Consider the following 8735-nt stretch of genomic DNA (forward strand, 5'->3'; position numbering starts at 1 on the left):
CGGGCCGCGTCCCGGGCTTGGTTGGGCAGACGTGCTGGCGGTTGGGCTCAGCCCTGGCAGCGCCAAGACCTGCGGAGCAAGGGGTAAGGCTGAGCAGGAAGAAAATCCAATCGTGGTCCCAGCGCAAAAATGATAAACCTCAGCTGCCTTCGAAAAGGTCTGAGCACGCCTGGCTCCCACAGTCCCCTTAGACTTCCTTGGAAAGAGCTTGCACGGTCTCCTGCTAAAACGTGGGGGTTCTGACTGCCTTGTATTATTATTATTATTTTAAATATTTATTTATTTATTTTTTGGTTCCATTTGTAAACCCACCTTCACGACAGTCCGGAGCTTACTTTAAGGAATGCATCCAAATTGATATCGCGTCCCAGAACAAAAAAAGTCTAGGCTGGGGTGCTGTGACGTCTGGGGGAGGAGGAAGGGAGAAAATAGGTGGTCTTGGGTTACCAAATCAATAGTCTCCTATAGTAAGTACCCAATCCGTGTCTCCTTCCCCTGTCCTCTCTCCAAGTCTACTAAAACACCTTAATCCCTGACGGTGGTAAAAAAGAGACGTACCTATTGAGCAGACTTCCGGAAGAGGTCATTCCTCCGCTTCATTTGGACTTTTTTGGCGCCAGACCTCTTGCTTCAAAACAGCTGCATAGTTGGAAGTCGGTTCACAATTTAAGAGGTGAGTGCCCCTCTCCCTGGGATGGCATAACTTGCTTTCGTGGAAGCCGCTCATTGGTAGATCAATGAGCCCAAAAGGTGTTAGCTCACGTCATGCTTTTTTTGCAAAAATACCCCCGTGAAAAGCGAGCACTTTTGAGTTTTTCTACTTCCAACAGTCCAGATTGCTGCACATACTTCTTGACTTCCTGTCTTGTTGGACCCATCCTTACATTTCAGCGCTGGCTGTGTAGTGGGTACGTGTTAGGCTGCAGTCCCCATGGTCGGCAGTTTGAAACCACCCCCAGCTCCGCAGGAGAAAGACAGCTTTCTACTCCCTTCAGCAGTGACAGGCTCAGAAACCGACTAGGGCGCCGCTAGGAATTGGCATTGACTCCAGGGCAGTCAGTTTCGTTTTGTTTTTGCAGGTAAGGATGCTATTGACTTAGTGACAGTGAGTATTTGGATTTGCAGGTAGGGAAGGACACATCCCTAAACGTGTTAGCTCCTGGCTCTGCTGAGTAGATAGATGCCTGTAGTATTTTTTGGATCGTGATAAAGAATGATTAATAATTACTTAAACCATTGAATTGGTCGAGTGATTCTTTATTGGTGCATAATGATAACCCTTCTTGGCTTTTATGTATGCAACCCCTCGCCCCCCAACACCTTTTGTGCAAAAGGACTGCTACGCAGTAGTTGTGGTTCGGTGGCTCCCAGTAGGTTCTGGCTCATTGGCACCCTGTGTGCAACAGAACCAAACACCGGTCTTGCCAGCCTCATGATCGTTGCTAATGTTCAATGCACTGTTGCAGCCACCTGCCTGGCTGAGGACCTTCCTCTTTTTTGTTGACCCTGAAGTCTCACAAGCCTCGCTTTTAATGAGCCCTGCGGTGGTCCTTTTTCAAGACAGATTTGTTTTTCTGGAAGTCCATGATGCTATAATTTAAGTGCACCAATTCTTCTCCCGACTTTCTTGTTCTTTGTCCAGTAGTTGGTGACCCTTGGTAAAATTAATGAATTCATTCGAAATCAATGGTCAAGAAAGGCATTTTTCACATTTCCCAGGCATCGCTGCTGTTAATGTTAAGTGTTTTGTTTAAAACAAAAACCCCCAAACCCCAAATAAAAAACTTACTCATCAAAAATATGGAACTTGGTGAAACATTAATTTTCTAAAATTGTTGTACAATTAATGGGATTTTTTTGATTATTTTAACTTTCTTGTTAGATGCTATTGGGTCAGTTCCTAAAGAGCATAGGTGGTATAGTAGATCTGGGCTGCTAAATTGTAAGGTCAGTAGTTTGAAACCACAAGCCATTCCTTCAGCGATAGATGAGGTATTCTATCCCCATACAGATTTTCTGCCTTAGGAACCCAAAGGGGCAGTTCTACTCTGCCTACCACAGCGGTTCTCAACCTGCGGGTCACGACCCCTTTGCATGTCGAACGACCCTTTCACAGGGGTCGCCCGATTCATAAAGGTCGCAAAATGACAGCTATAAAGTAGCACCAAAATAATTTTCTGGTTAGAGGGTGACCACAACATGAGGACCTGTATTAAAGGGTGGCGGCATTAGGAAGGTTCAGAACCACTGCCCTACTGGGCCACAGTGAGTGGGAATTGGCTCGAGGGCACTGAGCTTGGGTGCTGAGTGCTGTACGACGGAACAAAATGCCAGGCCATCCTTAGAATCCTTGTTCGTTGGAGCCCATTGTTACAGTTCTTGTGTCAGTCCATCCTGTTAAGGATCTTCTACTTTTTTTGCTGACCAGCTGTAACAAACATGATATTTTCCCATGACTGGTCCCTCCTGGCGACATGTCCAAAGTAAGTGGGGGGGGCGGGGGGCGGATCTCTCTTTCCTCACTTCTAAGCATGCTGGCTATATCTGAAGAAATGGCGTGGGAGCCCTGCCTGACCTCCTCTGGCTACACAAGGGGAAGGAGACGTCACTTCGCTTCTGCTCAACTATGATCCCTAAGGCGTAGGGCAGACATGCCGCCACCCTCCGATTTCCTTCCTTCTGATCCTCCCAGTGGAGGTTTCTCCCATGGTGTGATCGCTAAGTTTTTTGGTTCCCACGTGGCTCCTGTAGGCACATGTGGGCAGGGATTATTAACCTGTTCATCAGGTCGCAGCTTGATTGGAGGGTGGCCAAGATAAATGGCTTCCCGAGGCTGGCCTCCTTCTGTCGGGCCACTTTCTCTCTGCTTTCACCTTCCTGTTGACAAGCCACGTGGAGCCACCCCGAGGCCGGTGAGATCCCTGGAGATGCTTCCACCGCTACTGGATCTATAAGACTTTGCACCCACTGGTCTGTGATTGCAGTACTGCATGTGCTCTGTGAGTCTGAAGAGGGATTTATGGACTAGTATCAGACTTATAAGTAAGGGCTGATAGCGTACTTAGGGATTTGATCTGGACTGGGCTGGGATGTTTTCTCAACACACAATTACTCTTAGATAGAAAGCTCTTCCTTATGTGAGTGTCTCTGGATTTGTGTCTCTAGTCAAGCCAGCCTAACACACACGGCACTCTGTTTTTCTATTGAGTCCTAAAATTCATTGCCATGGCCACAGAGAACGCACGGACAATATCTGTGATTATGAGGCTCGTTAGGGAAGTTAACAATTACTAGTGGATAAAAAAGAAATTTAGGGTTCCGTTTTTTTGTCTACCATGCTTCTTCTCAGTTATGCCACAGGCATCCTTTTCTGTGGCCTTCAGCCTCTCAGCCACCATGACCCTGCCTGGGGCAGTGTTAACAAGGGTCCTCTAGCACTGATACAGGCTTTAAAGGGTACATTTTTGTCTCTGTTTTTTCTAGTTCTGTGGAAGGCGGCTGCTCTGTCTCATGGTCTCAGTGCTGCAACCGCTAGGCCTTCTTCTGCCACCCACTTAGCATAGGGATTATCATTGCACACAGGGCTCTCAGGTCCCCTCCACAAATGAATCCCACAGCCACGCCACACAGGGGTCTCAGGTCCAAACCACACAGGAATCTCACACACATTCTGCTGGTGATTCTTCTTGATGATCGTAGGATTCTCCCTTCCTGCTTCTGAGATGGGATATTTTATACCCACTGTAATGACACTTCTCACCTATCCTGGCGTTAAAGCCCTCTATACCTTATTCGCATGTTCCCACCCAGCTACTGGGTGGGCATTACAATGACTATGGATAGAAGAGCTACACTAAATAATTTCAGTTCACTGCGACATCCAGCAAGATGAATGCATTTGTTCTTCTGCTATGTCCACCGTTTAATCGATACTCCTTGCCAATGCCCAAATTTAAATGCCTCAGTCCTTTTTTGATCTTTCCTTTTCATTGCCCAGCTTTCAGATGTATAGGAGACCATTGAAAATCCCCTGGCTTGGGTGGTAAATAAATATGAAACAAAATTCAAAATAATAAGAAATGAACAGGCTTACTAGTAGAACCCCTTACTCCATGGCTGTTAGACACCCTTCAGGTCAGAAACCACTCACTCCCTGGGCCCAGTTCTCAGCCCAACCGTAGATAGGCCAGTAAAGTAAAGAGTAACACTGGAGAGACACTGGCTCTGTAGAACAATCAACTGTAAGAGACTAAAAGGGCAGCTTCTAACCAGGGATAAATCTCGGGAGGCAGGGAGAGGAAAGGACAAATGGGAAAAGTAAACCTAGGGAGAAGTGGGAACGTGCTGTTACATTGTGGAACTCAGAATATTGTATGAATGATTGAACAGACAACCACTTGCTCTGTAAACTTTCACCCCAGTCACCCTGGAAAAGGAAAGAGACAATACCATGGTTTAGCCACCTTGATCCTCCAAGTGACACCTTTGGCTTTTCACGCCTTGAAGAGATCTTTTGTAGCAGATTTGTTCAGGGAAATACCTTGTTGGATTTCTTACCTGGGATTTCTCTGAGTGTGGATGGTTTCTGTCTTAAAACCCACAAACGTATTCACAGGTGTTCACTCACCTGCAGGTCCCTCTTAGTTCTCGCTGCCAGTGGTGCTGAAAGCTAGGCACACTGCAAAACAATCTGTTGGGCTTTGTAAAAATACAGGATTTTGATGAACAAGCTAGGCTTCTTCATCAGAGGTTTATTTACTTTATCTGGGATGTGCCCTGAATAGCCCTTTTTTCCCCCTTTCTTTCAACTTTTGATTTGGAATTAGCTATAAAGTCACAGGAATGATAAAGATTGTCTGTCTATCTATATCTATCTATCTATCTATCTATCTATCTATCTATCTATCTATCTATCTATCTATCTATCTAATCTATCTATCATCTATCTATCCTTTATTCTTCTTCCAAAAGTGCTTCACTTTTTAAATCACCAGCTAGTTGGTAGTTGCCATTGGCTTCCGTCTGATTCAACGTCACCTTATGGTACAACAGAACACAGAGTTGTCTGGCTCTGCACCATCTGCAAGCTCATTGACAGGCTACAGACCATTGCTGGTGCCATCGTGTATTCTGAGCACCGTCCAAAACAAGAATCCACTGGCAAATGTTTGGAAGTAGGTTGCTAGGGTTTCCTAGTCGATTTCAGTCCGGAAGCTCCAACAGAAACCTGTCTACCTTGCTGGTAGCAATAGCGACATACAAGCTGCTACAGGATGACAAACTAACAGATAGATGGTAGATAACAACGACAGAACAATAATGAAGCCAGGGAATTGATGCTGGGATAAACTGCGTGTTGTAATTCTGTCACTTTATAAGGATGAAGGAATTGTGTAGGTTTCACATTATCATATGCAACCATTACTTTTCCAACATTACAAAGACCTCCCTCATACAATCCTTGTTTTTTTTTAAAAAAACCTTTTTTTAAAAAGTATAAGTCTGGATATTTTAGAGAAACAAATACACGAAAACTCATGTACAAGAGAGTTTTAGATAAAGGGTAAGTGCAATCAAGAAAACATCCCAACCCAGTGCTGCCCAAGCCCACAAGTCCAACCCATATGTCTAACACCAATCCACAAAGTCCTCCTCCATCTCACAAAACACACGCAACGATGCTGATTGCAGGAGGAAAGCCGAGTCAGTGAATGTGGAAGCATCTCAGCACCCAGGGCTGCATCGGGGTAGGTCCATGTGGCTTCTCCTCGGGAATGTCTTGCAGGAAGTGACCCTTGCCAGCTGAAGCTGGTTAAGACAGCTTTAGTTAAGGGAACTGGTTAGGGCAGCTGCACCCTGGTCCAACGATCACAAAACAAGAGACCCGAGAACTCGCAAGGGGAGTCTCACTGAGCCATTTATCCTTCTGCCCTTCAATTAACCCCACTTGTGTTTATTTGTCGGCCAGATTGGCACAATAAATACCTCATCATACAACCCTTTTATAGAACCCCTTTATAAATTCTCATCACCACCATCACCATCATCATCCTCCTCATCATCCCTAATCTTGAAAACTGTTAATCTGTTCTCTATAGGTAATTTCATCCTTTGATAATGTTTGATCAATCGGCTCTTAGGGTTCATGACCAGAAATTAATTTATTTTCTCACTCAGCATAATACCCTTGTGATCCAACTAAGCTCTTGCACTTAATAATTGTTCATTTGTTTTTATTACTGCATAATATTCTGTGAACTGGATCTGCTATAGCTTGTTTAACTATGTACCTACTCTAGGACACTTTGGTCATTTCTGGTTGTTGGTTACTTCAAGTAATGGCGACTTACTCCTTCCAAATGGTAGTGATAATTCCTGACTTTCCTCCAAGCGTTCTCTCACACTCCTTCCCTGGGAAAGAGGAAGAAAGCCATGCCACTTCCCGGTGGGAGGGACGTTCAGGCTTCCCCCGGGTCTCCATGGTCGGGAGTGGGTGGGGAAGGGGACTTGTCATTGCCTGGTGGCTTACACTCCAGGCTCCTATTGTCTTCCTCTGACAACACCCTAGATGTGGAAGCCTTGGCTCCCACTTGAGCTTTGGTGGTGGGGGGTGGAGCCACAGTATTTTCTATGCTGTTTGACCCGAGTGAAGCAGTTATTGGCTCAGCATTTTCTGTCTGACTCGGCTGGTCCTTTTTTCCTGCCTGGCTAGAGTTTTTGTTGGGTCTCTTTTTGCCTGTGCCCACGAGGCATTTCTGGTTGGCCAGCATCTCCAGCACCTGGTCCATGATATTTGGTGCAACAAGAAAACGTAGGAAACTCCCCAGCATGTTGTTGTTCCTCAAGCCCCGAGGACCCTAACCAGTTTGCCTTTTCTCTTCATCTTTTCTTCCGTCTTATGTTTGCTTTGACGATAATATTCAGGCCTCTCCAGTTTTTCACAGAGAAAGAATAGGGAAAAGCGTGTCTTCCAGAAGTTAAAAAAGAACTTTCCAGAGTTTTTGGTCTCATGTTTTTAAAGCCCTTGGTTGTAGTTATTGGTGATTGTTGGTAGGTGTCGTTGAGTCTCTTCCTACACTTAACAACCCGTGTACAAGACAAGGGAGCACTGTCTAGTCCTGTCCCATCCTCACAGTGTTGTTCTGCTTGAGCTCATTGTTACAGCCATGGGGTCAGCCCATCTCATCGAGGCTCGTCCATCTTGTCACCCTCACCGAGCACTGTGTCTTTTTCCAGTGCCGTCAGACTAAGTCTGCCATATTTGCTTCCAAAGAGCACTCTGGTTGTATTTCCTGAAGATAAATGTGCTTGTTTTTCCGGTAGTTCCTGGTGGCTTTTGGAAAGTACAGCCAGAGTTGGGAACCGCTGAGATAGAACTATCTTAGTCAATGGGGGAAAAGAATGGAGTTTCAGATTCTGTGAAGTTCGAAGTCATTTTCAAATAACTTTAGCATGTACGTGTTTCTCTTGCCTTGCTGGGAAGATATTTTGAATGGCAGAGCAGCATCTTCTTGTTCTTAGGAAGACAACTGAGGCCCCTGAAAGCATGGACCAGGCTTTGGGAAACAGAACATCTCAGTTACACTGAGCTCATGGGCAAGGTTCTTAGCTTTTCTAATGTCAATAAAAATTAACTTGGTGCTGTTATCAAAAGTAAATATGTTATTTTAAAAAGACCCACCACCGTGAATGACTTCCACATAATATATCTTTAAATATTAGTTCTTTGCTTTGCCATGCTCCGTATATTTCCTGTGTGGTGACTGAGAAAAAATAAATATTTCGGTTAAAAGGTTTTGTCAGATGACTTGGGTCGGAAGCCTCTTCATTCTTAGGGGAAGTATTAACCCCACCCCCCATAAAAGGAAAAAAAAAACCAAACAAAAATAATGATAGGGAAGGGATCCTTATAAGAACAGACATGCAGATATTTTTCTGGACTGAACCAAGGTAGAAGGTAGGGCAGGACATAAAGAGAAAGACTGCTGAAGTCATTCAAGCCTCTCCTTGAGGTCCAGCTCAGATATCTAATTGCTACTAGATGTCTGACAGCCTTCTCAGTTTCAGCATGTCCAAATCATCCTCTCGTTCTGTTTTCTGTTTTATGCAACAACATCCTCATCAGCTCAGAAGCTCAGGCAGAAGTGGGGGCATCATCTTTGAGTCTCTCTCTTAGCTGACACTCAGGCAACAAGCAACTTCTGTCAAGTTTTCCTACCCTTAAAAATGGTATTGAGCACTAAGAGAAGTCATCCTGGGAGAACGCTGAGATGCTGGTGGTGGGTGTCTTCTAGTTGGTTAGCAAAAGAATAAAGCACGGCCTGGACCTGTGTGATCCATCTCATCTTTCCTCTGTTTGGACCCCGCACTGCTGAACTAGGCCTACCATCTGTACTGCGATCTCCGCCAAGATTTGTGAAGGGGTGTGTGTGTTGGGGGGAGGTTAAGATAGCCTCCCTAGTTTCAAAAGCAATACTCCCTGGGATTTATGTTTCTCTGTGTCTTATAGATGTTACTGGTCTCCTGATATTGATTGCTCAATGTTTGAATTTCTAGATTCCATTTTTTCCCCTAGTACTTTATAGCCTCTTTACCATCTCTATAGTTTCCACCTTGATTTACTTCTGACTTTGACCTTTATGGTAACTACTGCTATGGAGATGTTTTTGTTTTTTTCTTTCTTTCTCTTCCACCATTCTGTTAAAATGGAGTAACCAGCCATCCACTGCCATCTT

At 44.9% G+C, this 8735-nt stretch overlaps 1 long non-coding RNA gene across 3 annotated transcripts in view; it reads left to right on the forward strand.

Annotated features, from left to right (window-relative positions):
* Nucleotides 1–543: 543 nt before the first annotated feature.
* The window catches only part of LOC123522341, an 83191-nt gene continuing 74999 nt past the window's right edge, over nt 544–8735 (forward strand). For all 3 annotated transcript variants that reach the window (XR_006680610.1, XR_006680609.1, XR_006680611.1), the window contains exon 1: nt 544–673. This is a non-coding gene — a long non-coding RNA (uncharacterized LOC123522341). The remainder of the gene's footprint in view (nt 674–8735) is intronic.

The sequence above is a fragment of the Echinops telfairi genome, unplaced genomic scaffold (genome assembly GCF_000313985.2).
Source record: "Echinops telfairi isolate 266 unplaced genomic scaffold, ASM31398v2 ScPeMD7_5868;HRSCAF=6743_0, whole genome shotgun sequence".
Lineage (NCBI taxonomy): Eukaryota > Metazoa > Chordata > Mammalia > Afrosoricida > Tenrecidae > Echinops > Echinops telfairi.